Raw genomic sequence first — 23,334 nt, forward strand, 5'->3', positions numbered from 1 at the left:
TTTTCCAGAGCGCTGCAAAAAACCTGTTCCCACAAGTTACGCTAAAAACACCTACGTCCCGAGAACCATCATACAAGGCGGAATGTCTGAGCATGCTAGGTGCCCAGGAAGTTTGTTACAGGAAGAGTGTTGTCATCTCATCCTGACATTGGATGCATTTATGCTATGTTAATGTTCAAGCTGGTGTTAGAAAAGGCAGAGGAACCAGAGATCAAATTGCCAACATCCGCTGGATCACGGAAAAAGCAAGAGAGTTCCAGAAAAACATCTATTTCTGCTTTATTGACTACACCAAAGCCTTTGACTGTGTGGATCACAATAAACTGTGGAAAATTCTGAAAGAAATGGGAATCCCAGACCACCTGACCTGCCTCTTGAGAAACCTGTATGCAGGTCAGGAAGCAAGTTAGAACTGGACATGGAACAACAGACTGGTTCCAAATAGGAAAAGGAGTACGTCAAGGCTGTATATTGTCACCCTGCTTATTTAACTTATATGCAGAGTACATCATGAGAAACGCTGGGCTGGATGAAGCACAAGCTGGAATCAAGATTGCCAGGAGAAATATCAATAACCTCAGATATGCAGATGACACCACCCTTATGGCAGAAAGTGAAGAGGAACTCAAAAGCCTGTTATTGAAAGTGAAAGAGGAGAGTGAAAAAGTTGGCTTAAAGCTCAGCATTCAGAAAATGAAGATCATGGCATCTGGTCTCATCACTTCATGGGAAATAGATGGAGAAATACTGGAAACAGTGTCAGACTTTATTTTTTGGGGCTCCAAAATCACTGCAGATGATGACTGCAGCCATGAAATTAAAAGATGCTTGCTCCTTGGAACAAAAGTTATCACCAACCTAGACAGCATATTGAAAAGCAGAGATATTACTTTGCCAACAAAGGTCCGTCTAGTCAAGGCTATGGTTTTTCCAGTGGTCATGTATGGATGTGAGAGTCAGACTGTGATGAAAGCTAAGCATCGAAGAATTGATGCTTTTGAACTGTGGTGTTGGAAAAGACTCTGGAGAATCCCTTGAACTGCAAGGAGATCCAACCCGTCCATTCTAAAGGAGATCGGTCCTAGGTGTTCATTGGAAGGACTGATGCTAAAGCTGAAACTCCAATACTTTGGCCACCTCATGTGAAGAGTTGGCTCACTGGAAAAGACTCTGATGCTGGGAGGAATTGGGGGCAGGAAGAAAAGGGGAAGACAGAGGATGAGATGGCTGGATGGCATCACCGACTCGATGGACATGAATGTGAGTGAACTCCAGGAGTTGGTGATGGACAGGGAGGCCTGGTGTGCTGCGATTCATGGGGTTGCAAAGAGTCGGACACGACTGAGTGACTGAACTGAACTGAATTGAATGTTCTTCTCTCTGAGATAGAGATCACCGATCAACAGGATCCTGCAGTGGTACAATTATTAGGTTGAGTCAAATGAAAACGCTGTTACTTAACCATTTTTTTGATGTTTGGTTCGGGCACTGCCAGTGTTGGACGTGAAACTGGATGCGCGTGGGAGCCTGAAGGATCTCCACTGCTGTGAGCCACTGAACACATCTTCAGCCCCAGAGCCCTGTCTTGGAACTTTCCCAAGTCCACAAAGAATGTGTGCAATGACGTCCCTGCCCAAGAACCTGGGGCAGATTACAGCACATGAGGTCTTTAAAACAAAGGCTTCTTTTACAAGAATGAGTGGCGGCCAGAAAAGAAAGAAATATTGGCTTTAAAAGGCAAAACTGAGCATATATGGTTGAGAGAGGCCTCCATGACTAAAACAGACACACCCATGTCTCACTGTCCCAAAGGAGGTTCACCGATTATTTCTAGCTTCTCATCCCTTCAAAACAAAGACTCAGACTTGTTCAAAGATTACGGAGCCCTCTCTGCTAAGTCACCCTCTGTGACCTGCACACTCTGCTGTGACCTTCGGCCGGGCAGCCTTCTCAGACGACTCTTGGCAAAGGTTTCTGGACGTCTATTGGGTTGGTCAAAAAGTGCGTTTGGATTTTTCCATAAGATGTTATGGGAAAAAATCCAAACAAATGTTCTGGCCAACCCAGAATACAAGGTGGGGGCTCACGGGGACCACTGCAGTAGAACTACTCATTTCACAAATAAAAGCCTTTAAGAGGGACCTGCTGGGGAGCAGGTTCTGCAGGCCCAGGTCCGGGGGAGCAGCCCCAGGGCCCACAAGTGACTTTCCTCCATGGGAAATGGGGGGAGACTGTACAGGGAGATCCCTCCTGGACCACACCCCCTTGGCTGGCTTGAGACTGAGGGTCAGTGTCTCACGCCCAGGGAGGACCACCCACCAAAGCCAGGCCGCCTAAGGCTAACATTTTAAAGGCAGCATGTATTTCTGTGTTATTACTAACATTTACTCCAGAGCCACGTGCAGGGACCTGCTTTGGAGTCCCAGGCACGGACGCTGCTGCACAAATTCTTTGTGAGCCCCTGATCCACAGCTAAGAGATGGTCTGTCCTACTCAATACTGCAGGGAGTAAACCCAGGGCCTAGACAGAAAGAACACCAAGAAAGTTTTCTCACCTTTTTTTTTTCTGGCTTTAAAATTACACTGTCAGCTTAAGGAGCAAATTTTTTTTTCCCCTAGCAGGATGAAAATCAATCATTTCTGAGAAGTTGGCACTTTGAGACGCTGTAAAGGTTTTGTGGGAAATGGCTAAAGACACGTTGAAATTAACTCAGAAGCCCCCTCACCCCACCCACTCCAAGTCCTTGCTCTGGTGGTGGGAAGGGGACTTAAGACTATCCATCAATATTTTCTCAACCACACTCCACATGAAGGCCGACAACTGAAGGCTCTCCTCATAACACACCCACATCCCTAATCCATTCCACCACAAAGAAATCATTCTACGTTCAGGACATCCTAGAGGAGACTTCCCTGGTGGTCCAACGGTTAAGACTCCACACTTCCACTGCAGGGGGCACAGGTTTAATCCCTGGCCAGGTAACAGTAAAGCATCCGCTTGCAACGTAGGAGACATGGGTTCAATCCCTGGGTCTGGAAGATGCCCTGCAGAAGGGAATGGCTACCCATTCCAGTATTCTTGCCTGGAGAATTCTGTGGACAGAAGAGCCTGGCAGGCTAAGTCCATGGGGGCTCAAAGAGTCAAACACAACTGAGTGACTAACACTTTCTCCCGCAGGCCTGTGAGGTTGTGGCAAAAAATTTAAAAAGGACATCCTGGAGGTCTGTGACTCTCAGACTCTCAGCTCATTAAAGATGCAGCAGCATCAGCAGGCTGCTTTCTTCCTAAAGACGTCCATCTACCATTTTGCTCGAGCCACTCGGCATGGCATGGGGCTATTTCCCTAATTCATTTTTATTCTTTGTAATTAATATGTCGAGAAGCCCTAACACGGCTCCATCCTGACTAGAGTTTCCTAGTGTAATTTCCGTTGACTTATCTCTATAGCAGCAGCGGCAGCAGCAACATCACTTTACACTGAACTGTATTGCTTCAGAGTTAATTACATGTATTTTGCTTTTGATAAATGAAAATACCAGATGCAATTAATTGAAAGACAATCGATATGATTCCTCTAGTAAACGTCCCAATGAAATATCCAGAGGCTGCCGGAGATCCATAGTCATCAACAAATTGAAAACACATTCCAAAGGGGATTTTTTGAAAAACCTGAACTTTTACCTGGAGCCATTTTATAATAACTCACCAACATAAATTTGTCCACAAACTCTATAGTTCACACGATGGGCTGTCCGTCTTTTTTAAGAGAATCCAGCTTCATTGGTTCAAAACCATTTAAGGCGATGAAACCCTGAAAGCAAAAATGAAATGGGTCAGTGGAGCTGAGGCAGTGATTTCTTTCTTTGTTGTTTACATCTAGCCATCCTTTAATTGCATTTTTCCAATGCCTTCGATTCTAAGCTACCAGAGGTTATTAAATGGTTTCATTAAAAATACTATTTGTCTTGCTTTAGTCACACACCAGATCAAATTAAACAGTAGAGCACCAGAACAAATGATCTCTTTCCATCTATTTTGACACGAAGCCAAGTGTGCAAAACCAGAAGGTGATACAGTGTCATCACCGTGAAAATGTCATTTAACTTCTTTACATCTCCAAGTAGCAAGCAAAGGGACAAAACAATCAATACCTTCAAGCAAACCATCTTACCAGCAGTTTGAGAAATATGGAATTATAAAGTGCAAACCAGAATCCCATGGTTTATAAGTGCTATTAGCTAAGTGCTGACAACTGTTAATCCACTGTAACTGATGAACGGCTGCAGGTGTCGTTAATAGAAGGCATTTTAACTTACTACTGAAATTGATTACTCAGTTAAGAATTCAATCCTAATGTTCAATAAAACTGCACTTTCTTGGCAAATGCAATATGAAACGAGGTGATGCATTAAACAGCACTCACATTTATTTTACTATACGTGGAAGAGGAAATATATGGGACCTTCCACATTATCTGAACCACTTCCTGCGCACTCAGAGCAGTGAGAGGGGGTGGATGCAGAAGTCACAGCTCCCAGGGCTGACAGAAAAGGCAAACACCCAGGCGCACGCGTGTCTTCCCTGTGCCGTCCGTTCCCAGGAAGGACAGAAACAACGGCAACATCAGAGGTGCCAGGCACCAGGTGTGTTCATGTTTTCGGGCAGTCCTTCTCAAGTCCCGTGAGAAAGAACTCTTGCAGCCGACCCTGACCATTTCCAGGCTCACCTTACAATCAAGCTGCATTCAAACAGTTGATTGATGTTTTTAAAAAATGTATGAAATTACTGTAACCTGTTTCCCAGCTGCACTCTACTTTTCAAACCATTCAAAAGAAACCATACTCCTGAGACTTCCCTGGTGGTCAAACGGCTAAGACTCTACGTTCCCAATACAGGGGGCCCGGGTTCAATCCCTGATCAGGGAACTAGCTCCCACGTGCTACAACTAACAATTTCTACGTGCTGCAACTGAGGCCCAACACAGCCAAATAAATAAATAATTTCCTAATTAAAAGAAAAAGAAAGAAAGAAAGAACGCCATATTCCTGTGCTCTTTCTAATGTAAGGAAGGGTCCAAACCCTGACACCAGCCAGCTTCTGCTTGTCCACTAGTACTGAGTCAAGAACGGGAACATGGTGGTCTCTATGGTCAAGGTTAGCATATACCCAAAGGCAAGAAGTAATTCACTCCCACCGTGCCCCACACTGCCTTACACCCCAAACTTTCCAATTCAAGGGAGTGGGTGGGGAGAGCAGAGACATCCAATCTCTGACGTGCTGGGAAGGGACGGATAGTCATGGGCTCTCAATGGTCGCAAGCCTCTAATGAGTTTCCTTGACTAAGTATCTATTACAGCCAAGGGAACATCCTTTGGAGGCAGCGAGAACCTGCCTAACAAAGTCTCATCCACCCTTCAAATCCCATTGCCTGGACATCTTCTGTAACACCTTTACGTCCGACTGCCAGGCTGCGACATACTCTGCACATCATCAAGTCTCTAAAATATTTTAATGCCTTGATTACACATCATTCATCTCCAAATTCCTTCAGGTCTGGAACACAGCGGGAAATCAAACATGGAACACAGCGGGAAACCAAACATTTAACTAAAAAAAAAAAAAAATATATATATATCTATATGTATAATACATATCATATTAAAAATAAATAATATATATATATATTTATTTATGTTTAAAAGGCTTCCCAGGTGGCTCAGTGGTAAAGAATCTGCCTGCCAATGCAGGAGATGTGGATCTCCCAATCCCTGGGTCAGGAAGACTTCTTGGAGAAGGAAATGGAAACCCACTCCAGTATTCTTGCCTGGGAAATCCCTTGGACAGAGGAGCCTGACAGGCTACAGTTCATGGAGCTGCAAAAGAGTCGGACATGACTGAGCCACTAAACAACAACATACAAGTGTGTGTGTGTACACACACGCGTGTCAGTAACATTCTTTTCAACGAAGGCCCGACGACAAAGGTGACGTTAAAAATCGACCTGATCTTAGTGGTGGGTACAGACTCTCTCCTTGAGATACTTCACAGTGAAATTAATTAAATAGGGAACAGAGAACCCCACTGTGCAGAAGGCCTCACAGAGGAGGTGACCTTCCATGGAATTTCAAGCCAAAAATTTGGAAGAGCCTGCAGTCTGCCCAAGTGAACAGTGACAGCTCCTTTAGCGGATTAAGAACATTAAAAAGCTTGGAAGACTGTCAGAGTCTTTAAAGCGAATGCCCATTGTTACTTGAAGGTGGAAAAGAAGTACTTAAAAAGGCTGGAGCCACAGAAAGGCTAAAAATTCAAAAACACTTTGTTTCCGTAGATACTTGATGACAGTACAACGGGGGGCCGTGCCCCGAGGATTCGCCAGGGGAAGCTTTCTTGGCAGGATTCCTCTAAGAACTTCCAGGAGTATACAACAAGACACAGAAATGACTGGGCTGATTAAAATCACCACCGCCCCTAAACCAGCAACCCCAGGAACCTAAGCAGGCTGTTCCACAAAGTACAAAACTCGGCCTCAGCCAGCAGATGCCAGGAAGCTCCAAGTTGACTCGGCTTCATCTGGCCAAGGGAAAGGGCATCTATTTTTGTACAATAACCTGGGTGAATCTATTAAACATCACTTGGCAAATGTGTTCCACCACAGTTGATAATGATGAAGGTGTGAGCAAGTGCACGCACACAGGAGGGGAGGGGCAACACACACATACACACACACACAAGAAGGGGCAGCACCCACTTGGCAAATGTGTTCTGCCGCAGTTGATGATGAAGGTGTGAGCTCGTGCACGCACGCACACACACACACACGCGTGCGCGAAGGGGCAGCACCCAGGGCCTGCGGGGGTCTGAGCCAAGGCTAGGCTTTTCATGCAGGAAACTTACAAATTGAGACGCATTGCCTAGCCGAGTCCCCACCACCTGGACTTAGCTTCTTCTTATCCTGAGTTGAGTGTATGAAAATTACCTTTTAGGTCCACAGTTAAAACTGAAAGAGATGCACTCTAAAAAGGTCTGCAAGGGGGCCTGAGAGACTCTGCCCTGGCTCATTCCGGGAGGACCAGCCCCGTTCCCACTTGAACTTTGCTCTCTCAGGCAGTGGCCACTGTGCTCCGCTCTGTGCCCTGCATGAAGGTCCTGCCCCATCCAAACTCTACAGAGAAGAGGGCCATGCGGGTAGCCCAGCGTGGGCTCCCTGGGACTCCCCCCAACCCTACCTGCGGCAGGTACCACAAAGTACCCACTTACCGGCACTGACTATGGATGAAGTATTTCTAACGCCTCTAAAGCGGTGATGAGTCCGCTCTGCTACCACCCGGGGCCTGCCTGAGCCCCACCTGGATTCTCTGCTCTGTCGGACTCACATTTGGGTCACGGAGGCTTTGAAATGCCCGTCCTCTGTCCAGCCATGGGCGGCGGGGGCAGGCTTCCAAGGAAAGCGCCTCTGTTCCTCTCCCTCTGGCTGGGAGGAACAAGGTGGCCAGTGAGCAAAAGCAAGGCCTGGCCTGGACATCTGTGAGCAGCAGAGGAGGTCCTCAAGGGCTAACTGAGGACAGAAGCAAGAAAACCCGGTGCAGAGAGAAAACGGGTCTTAACTGGAACCTGCCCTCCTTCACGCTGTGCTTATCTCGGATCCAGGGGGCCCCCTTCACATTTAGTACTTCTGGACTTTCCTGCTGGTCCAGTGGTTAAGAATCCACCTACCAATGTGGGGGACAGAGGTTTGATCCCTGGTCCACATGCCACGGAGCAAGTAGGGCCCCGGGGCTGCAACCAGTGGGTGCGATGAGAAGTCACCGCAATGAGAAGCCCCCGCACCTCGGCCAGAGAGTAGCCCCTGCTCGCTGCCAAGTAGAGAAAGGCTGTGGGCGGCCACAAAGACCCAGTGCCGCCAAAAATGAATTTTAAAAATTTAGTACTTCAACGGAGAACCAGAAAGTAGTCCACAGACTCTTCCCTCAGGCAATCACGAATTTACTGCAGTAGAGGGGCGAGTGGGGAGGAATGGAGGGGAGAGCGTGGAGTTAACAGGACTCCACGAAGAATCCCAGGCTCCTCGGGTCGAGGTGACCAATGCCCTGGGACTCTGTCCCATCTGAGATGGAGGTGACAGCGTCTGCTTCACGGCTGATCAGGTCCTTTTGAAGAGATCATGCCTGGGGGGCTCGGCACAGGGCAGGGTCCAGCAAGCGCTCAGTAAATGCTAGTGGTCATCAGACACCGGCACGTGACCCCGACATGAGTGTGTCATCACCAGCCTCAGCTAAGGACCAAACCAGTCTCTGCTCGCATCATGAGATAAATGGTTCCCGTTTGGCCGAAGAGTCCAGAACCTCTTGCCAGGTCACAAAGGGACCCGCATGCTCCCTGCCGGCAGGGTGGACCCGCCCTCCCCATGGTGAGAGTCCTGAGGCAAGGCTGTGCTCAGGAAAGGAACACGGGACCGGGTGGAGAATGGTCCAGAATCCCAGGCTTCGTGCTCGTCAGTGTTCTCGGCTCAGATGCTGCTGGCGGGCCCTCTCAAGAGGGCGCCTGTTATCAAATTTACAACTGAACATACTGAGTGAAGTCAGACAGAGATGGAGAAATAGCGTATAACATCCCTTAGATGCAGAATCTAAAAAGAAATGACACCCATGAACTTATCTACAAAACAGAAGCAGACTCACAGGCTTCAGAGGACGCGTCTAGGGTTGTCAGGAGGGGATGAGGGGAAGGGGTCGTAGGGAAGCTCGGGATGGACAGGCACACATGGCCGCGTTTAAAATGGATAACCAACAAAGACCTCCTGTACAGCACAGGGAACTCTGCTCAATGTTATGGGAGGGGAATTTAGGGGAGAATGGATACACGTGTAGGTACGGCTGAGTCCCTTTGCTGTCCACCTCAAACTATCGTGGCATCATTAACTGGCTATACCAAAACAAAAGAAAAAGTTTTTTAAATAAGTATGACTGAAGTGATGCACGGTCACTCTCGGAAATGCTGGTCAGCTGCCCACAGCTGCAGGGCCCCACCCTGGGGCATCCAGCTGCCCACCTGCACCCCAGGCAGAAGGAACCACTTGCCCATGGGTTGCTGCAAGAGGGACCCACAGACACGGAACCTGAGCCCCAGCTCTAGACAAAAGCCGGTCCTGAGGAGCCGTGGTGATCTGGAGGTCACCCCAGGCCAGGCCTGTGTGACCTGTTCACTGTTCCCGCTGCACACACCAGCCACACAGCACCGTGTCAATCTGTGCAAAAGGGGAGTGACCCTCAGGGATGGGGTCACAGTAAGGACATGAGGGCCTGGGAAGTGGGTGCCAGGGGCTTTCCCCGTGTATCCACAGCAGAGCCTCAGAACTATCTCAAGTTCAAGGGTGGCGGGTGGGGAAAAGCCTCAAGCAGACATGGAATCCAGAAGTCCCCAAGAGAAACCAAATGCCTGCCTTGCAGAACCGACCCACCCCTATCAGCAAAAAGAAGTCCTCTGGCCAGAGAGGCACACCCAGACAGAAGGACACTCACACAGAGGTGCCAATCTGAGGCCACGGGCTCCTGGAGCACAGCTCACGGGACCCCTGAACAGCCTGGGCCCCTCCCCAATCCCTCCAGCTCCTGATTCACACCTGACCACCCTCAGCAGCTCTCCCCGACATCCAGGGACCCACGATCATCCATAACAGAAACAGATAGTTTCGGACTTGGACTGGGCCAAGACACCAGAGCTGCATACATGGGGGGCTGCTGGGAGCACAGAAGGGCATCTCTGAGCAGCGGGGGGTGAGGTGGGTTGAGTGGGAAGGGCCAGGAGCTGCTGGGATGTAGACCCCCCCCCCAACCTCTGCCCCTGGGCTCAGAACTCGGGGGCCACACAAGTGTGCTCTGACCCCAACCAGGACCTCAGGCTGACCCAAGTCACCTGGGGTGGGGCCCAGCCTCTCACAGGGGCTGTTAACAGCCCTCTCGCCCCAAGAAAGACCTGGTCCAGCAGGCATAAAACAGTGTGGAATTCTGGACTGGTTGTCACCAGGAAAGCAGAAAGTCCTCCAAAGACGGAAAAGCTGGGCAAGACAGAGTTAACACGGTATGACCTGAGATGCCTTCCCCTTCTACAGCCACGTCATTCCTTCCCAGGATTCAATTCCATATACGATTGCCTAATAATGAATAAACCGTATTAATTAGCTTGGAAACAATTACCCTTTATTGAGGAGGGGTGGGGACCCTGAAAGTTAATTTTCCATGTCCCGATACAATTACGCTACTATCAAGACACCTAAGGTCAAATCAACACTTCATGATTACCCGTGTCCAAGAGTTCCAGCTTCAAGAAGAAACGTGCCCTCCAGGCACGAACTTCACATCCAGTCTTTGCAGAGGGAATGCTTATGGAAATTCTGTAATATTAAATATCTTCAGCTGGGTTTAAGCTTTAAGAACACGAAGAGGCCCAACAGCCAAGATTTCAGAACTCTGTCTTCAAATATAAGGACAGCCAGTGGAAAAGTGTAAGGGAAGTCTTGGAACCCAGCCACTTTCTTAAGGAAAACAAAATAGGGTATTTTCTCAGTGTTGTCTCAGATGTAGTCAATTAATGTGTCCATTCCTCAGCTGCCTTTGAGCTTTTTGCTTTCGCACCCACCCTACAGAGCCAGATTTGAGCTGGGCTAGGTGACCGGGAGGATTAGCTGGGCTTCAATCGTCTGGAGAAAGCCTCTGCTCTCAGTGGCTCCAGAGATGGAGAAATAAACAAGGGCATCAAGATGCCAGATTGAGGGTGGGGGTGGGGTTGGATACAGCTGGAAAAATGAACATGGAAAGCAAATCGACGGGTGCTCAGGCCGGATGTGAGCCAAGTTTTGAAAGAAAGAAAGAAAAGTGGAGCCGTGAGCAGCAACCCACACACAACGACGTCATCCTGTGAATTCAAGCAGCGTTCCCACACCTAAACTGCCCAGCTGGCCATGGAAGTGCTGGTCTGAGCAGTCTGACCCCCAGCTCCCAGAAGCCTGGCTGTGACCCCGAGCGTCTGTCCCAATGTCAGACAAGCCATGAGGCCGCCTTGTTAACTCTGAAATGCCCAGGAGTGGAGAGTCCTTTCTGGGGAAGGACCCCCTTACAATCAGCCTGGCTCAGTGCATCAGGCAACAGGGGTATAAGTCCATAAGGCAAATCAGAGATACTGTAGGTGGCCTTTTGTGGATCCAGACAGTAAGTGAACCAGAGAGCTACAGGCCCAGGCACTTCCACCTCTAGGAGAGGTGCGAGAACCTGCCAGGACTGGGAGAGAGATGGGCTAGCCCACGAAGAGAACATAGCAAGTAGCAACCACTAACCAGTGGGGCATCTTGAAAGAATGCCCCAGCCTCGGCTTTCTCCCTGTTAGATTGCAGGGCGCAGAAGAGGTGTGCTGAGTTCCTTTCCATCAGGTACCCCACTGAGCAGGCGCACAGGGTCAGACAGCAAGCAAGTCTCCTGATGCTCAACACAGAGACAAAAAACCCACTGAGCCGAGGATCTTTAATGTAAAATCCACGGATGGCAGAATAGAATGTTTGAAGAGTTGGTGAGACAAACACCCTCCCAACTCCCACCACTTCAGTGGGAGTATGAAGGAGTACCATTTCTGAAAAGTTAGAGTTCATCCCCCAGCTCATTCTACCCCTAAGCAGTAACTAGAGGAGGAGCCAAGATTTAGATAAAAATAAAAATAAATCATCTCAGGGGTTTCCCTGGCAGCCAGTGGTTAAGACTCTGCACTTCCAATGCAAACGGCATGGGTTTGATCTCTGGTCTGAGAACCAAGATTCCACACACCACGCCAAAAATACAAACCACCTAAGGTGATCCCTAAAACAGAAAAGAGTTGGATAACTATTTCTGCGACACTAGAGACATGACAAACAATTATCATGGTATACCTACGTATATTATGATACCTGTAATCTCAACAGATTATTCAGTTTTAAAAATTCAAACACTTCATAACTTAGGAAAAACACTTGTAGGTCAAATGGAAAAACAAACAGACTCCAAATCTTATAAATTAAAAAAAATATTCTTTGAATAGTGAATTTCACTTCTTAGTGCTGCTAAATCGCTTCAGTCGTGTCCGACTCTGCGCGACCCCATAGGTGGCAGCCCACCAGGCTCCTCCATCCCTGGGATTCTCCAGGCAAGAACACTGGAGTGGGTTGCCATTTCCTTCTCCAACTTCTTAGTGCACGAGACAGAAAATACACCCAAAGTGTTAAGAGAAATTATTTTTCCATGCTAAGGCGATTTTTAAAATAGAAGTCTTTTGGATCATAAAAACAGTCTTCATAGTTTCCTCGATTTCTCTACTTTCTGTAAAGGGCAGGTTTCTTACAATCTGGAAAACGCACAGTGAGTCTGTGTGGGCTTCTACATCAGGAGAGGGAGCTGAGGCTGGGAATACAGCAACGGACCTGCTGCTGCTGCTTCCTGGCTCTACTTAGGATCTAAGCCCTTAAGTAAAGCTGCACTGTGCAGGTGAGTCCAAAAGGAAGTAGTAAGGTATCCCCTCCAAGCTCATGAAGTTAATCTAAAAACAGGGTGATGGGACTTCCTTGGCGGCCCAGTGGTTGAGACTTCACCTTCCAATGTAGAGGGTGTGGGTTGGATCCCACATGCCTCAGGGCCCAAAAACCAAAACATAAAATATAGCAGCGATACTGTAACAAATTCAATAAAGACTTTTTAAAAGTGGGTTTTTTAAAAAAAAAAAACGTTAAAAACTCTTAAAACAAAAAGGTGTCCCTCGTCTGGATGCCAATATATCAACCTGAATTCCAGCGGCCAATCGACCTGGGAGAAGCCCAGAGGGGCAGGGGAAGGGGCACCAATGCAGCTGGGATCCCACGGGGAGCTCAGAACCCACTCTCCCCAGCGCCTGCAGGACAGGATGGCACTGCCACAAGGTGGATTTGGCAGGCTCCAGCCAAGTTCTTGGCTACAGACTAGACTGCAGAAGAATGAGCAGAGAGAAGCATAAAATGCAAACATACACACACACACACATATATATGACTTGAGAGTCAAACGGCTGAGTTCACAAGCCCTGGAAAAATTACTCACAAAAAAAGTGACTAGATTTAGATACCAACTGCTACTGATCATGGGACTATAGGCAGAGTATCGAGCTGGGAGGGAGTTGGGTAAAAATGAATTCAGCTGGTTAGCAACCCCTCAGACCCCAGCTCTCACCAACTGTTTCCCCATCTCCAACTCCATCGTGTATTGTAAGGGCACCGACCACTTTACCAGGTTTCTCACTGGTTTAGTTGGTCAGCTCCAGGTGAGCAGTGAAGAGCGTTAATCCCTCCATCGTGTCTGACTCTTTGCAGCCTCACGGACTGTACCCCTCCAGGCTCCTCTGTCCATGGGATTTCCCAGAAAACTGGAGTGGGTTGCCATTTCCTCCTCCAGGGGATCTTCCCGACCCAGGGGTCGAATCCACGTCTCTTGCACTGCAAGCGATTCTTTACCATCTGGGCCACCAGGGAAACCTGATGGCTGCCACCAGGGAAGGTGAGCAGGGACAACATAATTTTTATCTTGGAGAACTTGGAGACCAGCCCACTAGCAAGGAGCACTGAAGGGCTGGGAGTGGCCCCAGAAAAGCTGCCTGATCCCTTGTTTCACTTCTTCACCAATAAACCCAGGACATGACCGCTCTTACCTAGAATGAGGGGCCACACTGGGTGATGCATGATGCCGCAGATGAAGCACTCAGCTCTAACACGTATCTGTGAACACTTCTACTGTGTAACAAATGATTTTCTAACAGGACTAGGGTGATTCAAGAATCCAGAGTCCTGGGAAGAAGAAAGGCCTAAAGGAAATTCTGTTTTATTTCAAAACAAATGTATTCAAACCCAAACCTATAGATTCAGGGGAGATTTCGGTGTGACATGAAGCGCTTCACTGCCATCAAATGGACCGGCTGCTGTACCTGCAACCAAAGAGAAGACTTCACTTTTTAAAATCCATTTACAGCGCTAGGCGTGTCCCAGGGAGCAGGATGCAGTGCAACCCCGCAAATACAAACACGAGTGAAGACCCAAGGCCGAATGGAAAGGAAATTCATGGGGCCAAAGTAAGTCTCCTCTACAGGCAACAAATTCTCGTCTTCAGAATGAATCCCAGGGACTTCCCTGGTGTTCCAGCGGTTACGACTCTGCACTTCCCATGCATGGCTGCAGAGGACGCGGCTTCGATCCCTAGTCGGAGAACTAAGATCCCACATTCCCACATGGCGTGCAGTGCAGCCAAAAAAAAGAAAGAATAAATCCCAGAGCCAGATGAGACCTCAGAGAGCATCTTATCGGGAAAGGGAACCTCCCCCTACAAACAGCCTGATGATACAAACCTCCTGATTCATATGTATCAGGCTAAGTAACACTGGGGATCGTCAATGAACTTCTTCACATACCGAATCACTCCGTTGCACTCATTAATTTTGAAAATACAGATGACCTTGCATAGGGGTAATAACTTCATAAATGCTGTCCTCACTGACAGGACACGTGTGTAAATACACAAGCATATATGTTTAACACAGTGCAAATACATCCACTTTCTGAGGGAAGAACACCTCAAAACTAACCCTAACCCTGTGAAATTAGATTCTGGGGCTATGTCACTTTACAGCTCTCATGGAAGGCATGCCAATGCCAGTGAGGTGCTCAGGGTTTCCTCTAAAGAAATCACGTTCACGCAGTTTTTAACTTCTCTCGTGCACAAGACCAAAACTCCCGTCTGTTATTTTCATAGCAACGGTGCTAATAATAAAATATCAAAATCCAGTCACCTTTTATCCCAACTTTTGTTTCAGTCCGGGTGCACGGTTCAAAATCACAACAGCACAGATGAACACAACTCACAGGGTGAAGGCAGGCCCTTCCACTGGCTTCCCAAACCAGCCAAGCTATCAGAGCACACAAGCTTCTTCAAACATCGCCCCCATGGACATCTGCTGCAAGATGCGGGCAAGCTACGCAGAGGCCAGAGAGGTCTCACTCCTCTCATTTTGCAACTGTCAGGTTTCCACAATGGATCTCCTCTTACCCAGGGTTCCAGTCTAAGACTGGGTTAAAAAATCTTGGGATGGAATATTCCTCAGCAACAAAAAGGAACCAGCCAGCAATACAAGAACCTGAATGAATTTCAAAGGGAACTGTGCTGAGGGAAAACACTCTGCCCCAAAAGGCTACACATCACATATCATCTGATTCCATTTCTATAACATTCTTAAGGGACAAAATTACAGAGATGGAGAACAGATTAGAGGTTGTCAGGCTTTAGGGCCTGGAGAGGAGGCAGGACACTCTAGCTCCAGAACTTTCTCTGAGTAAGCAGGGTTTTGGAAGTCAGCCAGCCCTGCTGACAAGCTTGTATGTGGGCCATGAACTGTCTGTGCCACCTAAAGTGGGTGTGGCTGGAAACAGGGAACAGGGGACAGCCTTGTGGGTTGGGACACTGTTGTGTATCTTCATTGTGGAATATGATACAACTGCAGGAGAAGTGAATACACCCAAACGAATACATGTAACACTGGGGAAATCTGAACAGTATCTGTGGATTGTATCAGTATCAGTTTCCTGGTCACCTTATCATCACTATGTTTTACTAGATGTTATCAACTGGGGGAAAACCAGGTAAAGGGTCTTAACAACTTACATGTGATTGATTATGTCACAATGACAAACTTAATTACAAAAATAACAAGTAGCTTTGTCCTGTTTTGGCTGTTCCTTTGGCACATGCTAACCAATAAACAGGGCAATTCCATTCTGTGGTGGACCGGGGTTTGTTCACAAGGAGCCACAAGGAGCCTAGCCTGTTGACACGCTTCATGCTCTGAACTGGGATCAGCTTCCTTTGGCTGCCAGGGTACATGGCTCCTGAACCCTGACCTTCTCCACTGGAGCTGGCAAAGATGCTTGCTACGTAAGATCTTTCCTGGGAACAGGCACAACTGACTGGTTTCTCTTGCCCAGCTGCTGCCAGCTGCCCAGGGCTCCCCAGGTCACATCTCACGAAACAGCTCCAGAGAGGACAGGAGAAAGCCAGCCCCCGGGGCTGCTCCATGTGGATGAGTGGGCAAGGAACCCCAGGGCTCCCGGACCCCACCGGGCTGCCTCAAAACACCAGGCGGCAGGCTGGAACAGGGCAAGACCATCCCTGGCTGACACATGCGGTTGTACGCTGGGCTGGCCACCTTCCAACACCCAGCTCACTCAGAGAAAGTTCTGGAGCTGGTGAGTCCTAGCAGATTGGCAGAACCAGCAAGCCACCTGTCTGAGCTGACCCACAGCTTACATTCCTGTTTTTCCAGCAGCCTGGGGACCTTGAGGCTGCCCTCAAACTCCCCGTCAGCCTCTTGTGACCCAACTTAATCACACTGTATCAACCTCAAGGTCTTTGGTGGCGTTTGGAGTCTGTCCCGAGATCGCGTGTTGTCTCCCTTTTAAGGAGAGCTGGCAGTCAGTCTCAATACTCCCCGGCACCTCCCTGCTGATTCAAAGAACCCAGAAGGAGAAAATTACAGGAGCATCTTTGCTGTCTCGCCTTATTGTCTTCAGGGTCACACTTCTTTCAATCCATTCAACAGGAGTTTATCTTCAATGCCTCCCAGAAACAATCATGAAAGTAGTCCCCCTCTCCCCAAAATGTGCCATTCGGTACAGTGTACAGATAAAACATATTTCCATCATAATACTATTTTTTCAGATTCCATAAACCCTTAAATAGCCATTTACTCAAAAAAGCTGAATGCTTTCAAACGTTGCCCAGCTTCAAAGCTGATAAAGAAATAACCAGCGACTCCTCTGCGGGAATAAAAATTACATTCTACATAAATTAAATATATAATTTGATTAAACATGTTTATATCTTTGTGATGACATTTAAAATAGAAGTAATCATTTTCTTTCTCAAAAGAAAAACTCTTTCAAATATAATTTGAAGCTGTCAAACCTATCGCCTGCTACAGATCTTTTAAATGTCACGTACCTTCAAAGGGGGATGGCAGTTTCCTTTTAAATATGCAATTCCAAACAGTGCGTTCTGAATCAAGCATGTATTAAAATACACCGCTGGCATTTACCCTGATTAGGTAGAGCCCTCTCCTCTTGTTCCTGAGGATCTGCTCCGGAGAGCAGCTCTGAGAATGCTTCCTCCCCATAAAACTCCAGAGGGCTTAACGCTTCCACACTGGCTGCGAAGCACCTGGCCCCTGGGACCAACACCAAGTCACACCCCTGAATGCCTTAAGGGGCAAAGGTATTTCTTATGATTCCTGCAGTTTCCCTCCCAGGTATCTCGTTGAACTCTGTGTAACCCAATTATGGCACAGCATCAACAGCCCAATTGTAAGACGGTATTAATCAGATGCAAAGAAAAACTCCAAACTCATTCTTCTAAGTCAATGACCTACATATTCTATTGCTTCTTCTCCAACTCAGTAGCAAACACCAGGCTATATTTAAACACAGAGCACAGATATATCTTTCTTCTGAAATGCTTAGAGATACAGATAAAGCCTTACACTGTAGCCCTCCTTTTCTCAACTTAAGGAATGCAAGCCTTTGTCAACATCAACTGTTTGGGGAACTCAAGACAACACACACGGTCCATGGCACTACTGTGTTTTAATAATAAGGGTAGTTTTTTGTAAAAACTAAAGATGAAGCTCCAGTACTTTGGCCACCTGATGAGGAGAGCCAACTCAATTGGAAAAGACCCTGATGCTGGGAAAGATTGAAGGCAGGAGGAGAAGGGGATGACAGAGGATGAGATGGTTGGATGGCATCATCGACTCAATGGACATGAGTTTGAGCAAACTCTGGGAGATGGTGAAGGACAGGGAAGCCTGGCGTGCTGCAGTCCATGGGGTTGCAAAGAGTCAGACACGACTTAGCAACTGAGCAACAACAAAAGGTAAAAAGCGTCTTCACTGGAAGGCAAGCAGAACGAAGGCTGCCTCCCCAGCCCCCGGCCAACTACAAGTGCTCACAAAGAAAACAGACCAAAGGACCTCAAGTCAGTTAAGCATGTCGCATACCAAGTGTCCAACTGAGGTGCAGACTCTTCATAACTGCTCAACCTCAGAACTAGGGACCAGCATGGGGATAACCTAGGAGTCAGCAGAGACGACAGAAGAGGAACAGAGAGCTCTCAGAGTCTGTTCTAAGACGAGGGAAAGGGGACTTTTCACTGCCAATCTGTTTGTATCTCAGCCAAACTTGATGAAACATGGGTAGGTCAACTGCTTTACCACCACCCTCTCCAACCAATGTTGCAGGAGGATCCTAAAATTATCTCAAGAAGCATCAAGGCAGAGGCTGGGGAGATCACCCAACCCAGCTCTGCACCCACTGCCTTCCTCCTGGGGAAGGGGCGCTGCCCGTGGAAGAAGGAGATAAGCGGAGGCCAGACCCGTGCCCGCACAACTCAGGGAGCCTTGGAGACAGATTACCCACCGTCTGGTAGGCAGCCTGGGAGAGGACCAGGGTTGGGGGGATACGCTTCACAACCAAATCTGGGCTGGAGCTGGGAAACCTCAGCTGCGGACACCTTGCTGTCTCATCCTACACTGTGACCTCAGGCAAGTCGCTTTGCCTCTAGGAAACCTACTTCTCTGGGGGATGCGAGAGGAAAGCTCCAGAGACACCAAGTTTCTGCAACTCCAGTTCTAATTCCATTTAAAACAGGCAACTCCTGAGACTTAGAGCCAATTCTCTATTCACTGGGGCTTGACAGAGAGCAAGCACATGGAAACAGAAGCGTTATGACGGGAACTCCTCTTTCTCTTTGGATTCAGGTGTACGTCCTTCCTTGGGTGGCGGACCCCCACCTCTACCCACCCCAACCCCCCCACCACGTGGAGGGGAAGGGCCAGTAAACACCACCCGTGAGGCCAGACCCTGCACACTGACCCTGGCACCCACGGAGAAGCCAGAGAGCACGGCTGAACCTAGATGTCTATGTGTCGTGGGAGACCTTTTGAGTGCTTCCTGCACCCCCAGTCTCCTCCTAAGAGGGGGGCCTTCCCAGTTAACACCACATGTGCTCCCTCCCGTCTCCCCACATCTGGGGCCCACAGAAGTCATCCGTCCAGCACTCCCGCCCCGGTAGACTCTTCCAGCTTCAGTGCTTTTTTTTGAGCCTTGCTGTCTATCAAGCTTAATGAACCCAATGTATACACACATATCTGTAGCTATAGCCATATATAGACACACACCCACTCATCCAAAAAGTCTGGCATAGACTCCTTCCTGATGGTCAAGGCCAACAGCCCCTATTCATCTGCCATCCACCTTCCCAGCTGGATCCCACACCACTCCACCCATTCTGCTACCGCACCAACGGAGGGGCAGGCACTGCCGAGAGCCAGATTTGGAGACAGACATAACCTTGTCTTCAAGGAGTTCCAGAACGAGCAAGAACAGAACACCAAGTGCTAGAGAAGCAGATATGGAAGAAGGACAGACAGCAACTTTGCCTGAACTCCCGCTCAGACGCTCCCAAATCACTGTCTTCCTCAGTCCCTCCAAGGAGCTCCAGATGTACCTCACCACCCTCCCACCTCTGCCTACCAGCTACGTGACTGCAAGTCCCTCCCACCCCCAAACTCAGATTGTCCACTAGCATGGACAGCACTGCTTTGCCCTGTTGGGAGTCCGAGACTCAACCAAGTCCAGACCCTGATTTAAGTCTCTGATCCTGGAACTGACCATGCCTGCCCCTACGTTTGTCCACCTCCACATTGGAATCACAACAATTCCCAGGTGAGAATGAAAACTCCAATCATCTTCTCTAAAAACACCCAGAAAAAAATCCAGTTGAGACAAATGTCATTTTGGGAGAATGACCCAGTCCAAATCAACTGGTCTAGTTAAAAAGTATTGTTTAAAAAAAAAAAAAGTGTTAGTCGCTCAGTCTTGTCGGACTCTTTGCCACCCCATGGACTGTAGCCCACCAGGCTCCTCTGTCCATGGAATTCTCCAGGCAAGAATACTGGAGCGGGTTCCTAGTCTCTTCTTCGGGGGATTTTCTCAACCCAGGGATCGAACTCAGGTCTCCTGCATTGCAGGCAGAGTCTTTACTGTTTAAGACACCAGGGAAGCCTGAAGTATCTAAAATTCTATCTCAATCAGATGATACGTTAGAAGGGCTCCTCACAGAATGGCTTCCCCTAAATTCTCCTTCAATATTGTGCCTCTCAGTTTGCCCAGACCCGGCCCAAGCAACAGCTTGCGTTGCCAGACCTCAGCTGCCGGTAGAACCCTCAACTCCTATTTGCTGCTGTTGTTCAGTTGCTAAGCTGTGTCCGACCCTTTGAGACCCCATGGACTGCAGCGTGCCGGGCTCCCCTTGTCCTTCACTCTCTGTCAAACTTTGCTCAAATTTATGTCCACTGAGTCGGTGATGCCATCTAGCCATCTCATCCTCTGTCACCCCCTTTGCCTCCTGCACTCCATCTCTCCCAGCATCAGGGTCTTTTTCAAGGAGTTGGCTCTTCTCATCAAGTGGCCAAAGTATTGGGGCTTCAGCTTCAGCATCAGCCCTTCCAATGAATATTCAGGACTGATTTCCTTTAGGATTGACTGGTTTGATCTCCTTGCAGTCCAAGGGACTCTCAAGAGTCTTCTCCGGCACCACAATTTGGAAGCATCAGTTCTGCAGCGCTCAGCCTTCTTTACGGCCCAACTCTCACGTCTGTATATGACGACTGAAAAGACCACAGCTTTGACTATATGGACCTTTGTCATTACAGGGCCTCTGCTCCCATAACTCCCTCTAACGAAGCATTTCTCTTTAGGGTGAGCTCAAGGACTCACACCGTCTCTCTAAACTCACAAAAAGAGAACTGTTCACAGCCAACTGTCCTGAAATCTGTGGTTCCTGTATGTCCATTTTTTAAACAACTCTAGTCCTTCCCAATCTCATCCCTTCTTACAGTATCCTTTTTTCTTTTTTAAATCCTCAAAGCATTGGGTTGGCCAAAAAGTTTGCTTGGGTTTTTCTAGCTCACGGGGAAACCTGCATGAACTTTTTGGACAACCAATACTTTCTCCAAAAAGACAAGATATAAAAAGTAAAATGTAATCCACTCATTAGGACCTACTAGCAGCCCTATAAACCATATCCCCAAAAGCACTGGCCCTGAAGAGACTTGGAGAAGCTGGCAGTAGCCTCCCCAAGGCCAGCACACCCCAGACCACTGGGCTCCTGGGTGGCCCAGCTCACAGGGTGACTGGTCTGCGGCTGGTTAGAGAGCTGCGTAGCACACCTGCTCAGCCAGTTCCCCCACACTGAAGCAAACTAGAAATGCACACGCTCCCATGTGATGATCAGCGGGCTCCGAAAATCAACTTCTGTCAGTTGTGAATGCAAAACCGTGGGCACAAGTGTTAAGAAACACCAGGGACTGAAGGCCCTGACCCTCATGCTTCACTGGAGAGCACAGTTATTTGAGAGGTAGGGAAGGGGCTGGGAGATGGTGTGGGAATGGGAGCAGGGAGAGACACGGCCCAGGAGAAATCAACGATTGTCCTGAATCGCCAGGGAAAGCCAAGAAAAACAGGCCTCGAAATAAAACAAAAACGTTCCTCACTCCAAAGCAGGTACACTTCATGGCCCACTCCCAGCAGAGCAGCAGGGCAAACTTTGCATCCATCTCGCTAGTGGAGGGACCAAGGGAGAGGAAGGTGTACCCCATGCCACTATACTGCCCTTGAGCAGAAAGCCAGCGTTCTGCTAAGTGGTTTAAAAAATAGCTCCATCTTCCACACGTGATTGGCAGCGGTATAAAACTTTATTATAACTGCTTTATAAAATGAAACATACACCTATTCTATGACCCAACATTCCACTTCTAGGAGTTTACCCAAGAGAAATGAAAACATATGTCCATAAAAAGGCATGTACGAGAATGGTTCACTCCAGCTTTACTTAGGATTGCCAAAGTGTCCATCAACAGGTGCATGGATACACTCGCTACAGAGGATGCTATACTGGAATACTACACAGCAAGTAAAAAAGGAGCAGGCAATTGTTCAGGTGAGAACACCCCAAAATTTCAACAAACACGTTACAGTGAATTTAGAAAGCTTTTGCTGAAAGGTGTATGTGGTATAATACATGTGTGTAATATTGTCTGTGTACATATACATGTATGTATAATGTGTGTACACATAGGTAGTATATTAAGTGCTAGAACATGAAAAATTAATCATTGTGGGAGTGGAGAGTATTTGCCGGAGATGACCAGGGAGACTGGAATGGGGGCTACCTGTCAAGGGTCATGAAGGAAGTTTCTGGATTGGTGCTAAGCTGTATATTGTGATATACTTGGGGGTACCCAGGTATGTGAATCTGCCAAAACAAATGGATTGGCTCACTAGGATTTATCCCCATTCCCACCCTGCTGAACACCTCCCCCAAGTCCTATCTCAAAGGAAAAACTAAACTAAAGGAATCACAAAAAGTCAGCTTCAGAAATGAGATGCATGCTGAAGGACCCAGGCAGGGGTGGAGCTGAGCAAGGACTGAGAACCACTGAGAAACACTGCCAAGTCAAGATGGACCAATGGGCAAGGGGGTGGAGAGAGCTGGACCTGGGGTCTGGGGGGGTTCGCTGTACCACGTGACCACTTGGGGGGGACCGCTGGCTCTGGTCCATCTGAAAAATGACAACCACAGACATACCCACAAGGCCAGGGCCATTTCCCCACCAAGAGCTGAAACCCCAGAGGCCCAGACGGATCGTCACCCCAAACCAGAGTGTAGGAGCAGCGGGCGTCTAAGTAACATCCGTTCTCTCCAGAAACAGACCTGTGAATTCAAGGAGGCCCAGGACAGGTTAAGGGCTATTTGTATAAATGCAGGCTGATAAAACAGGAGGTCCCAACCCAATGAGAATAAACCCACAGGGCAGTCACATTTGCATCCAGTAGGTTCCAGTGCTTCAAGGCAGAACCCCCAAGAGCAGCCTTTTTTTGACCACAGTTCAGTCGCTCAGTCGTGTCCGACTCTTTGTGACCCCATGGACTGCAGCACGCCAGGCTTCCCTGTCCATCACCAGCTCCCAGAGCTTGCTCAAACTCATGTCCATCGAGTCAGTGATGCCACCCAACCATCTCATCCTCCGTTGTCCCCTTCTCCTCCTGCCTTCAGTCTCTCCCAGCTGTTTGACCACAAACAGTTCCCACAGAGCACACGGATTACAAAGGCACATTTGGAAACAAGCCGCTGAACTCCATCTGACGTTTAACGGGCTGCCCTTAGATGCTGAGTCCTATGGGTCAGACC

The 23,334-nt window shown here is 48.3% G+C and overlaps 1 protein-coding gene across 22 annotated transcripts in view; it reads right to left on the bottom strand.

Moving 5' to 3' along the window:
* Positions 1 to 23,334, bottom strand: part of CTBP2 (C-terminal binding protein 2) — a 168,690-nt gene that overhangs the window by 113,268 nt on the left and 32,088 nt on the right. For 21 of the 22 annotated variants that reach the window (XM_055560906.1, XM_055560894.1, XM_055560891.1 and 18 more), the window contains exon 2: positions 3,708 to 3,812. The gene's annotated coding sequence lies outside the window, so the exon portion shown is untranslated. Of the gene's footprint in view, positions 1 to 3,707; positions 3,813 to 17,031; positions 17,339 to 23,334 lie in introns of those variants that run through there. The other variant, XM_055560883.1, reaches the window with a different exon arrangement.

Source organism: Bubalus kerabau, chromosome 22 (assembly GCF_029407905.1).
Source record: "Bubalus kerabau isolate K-KA32 ecotype Philippines breed swamp buffalo chromosome 22, PCC_UOA_SB_1v2, whole genome shotgun sequence".
Lineage (NCBI taxonomy): Eukaryota > Metazoa > Chordata > Mammalia > Artiodactyla > Bovidae > Bubalus > Bubalus kerabau.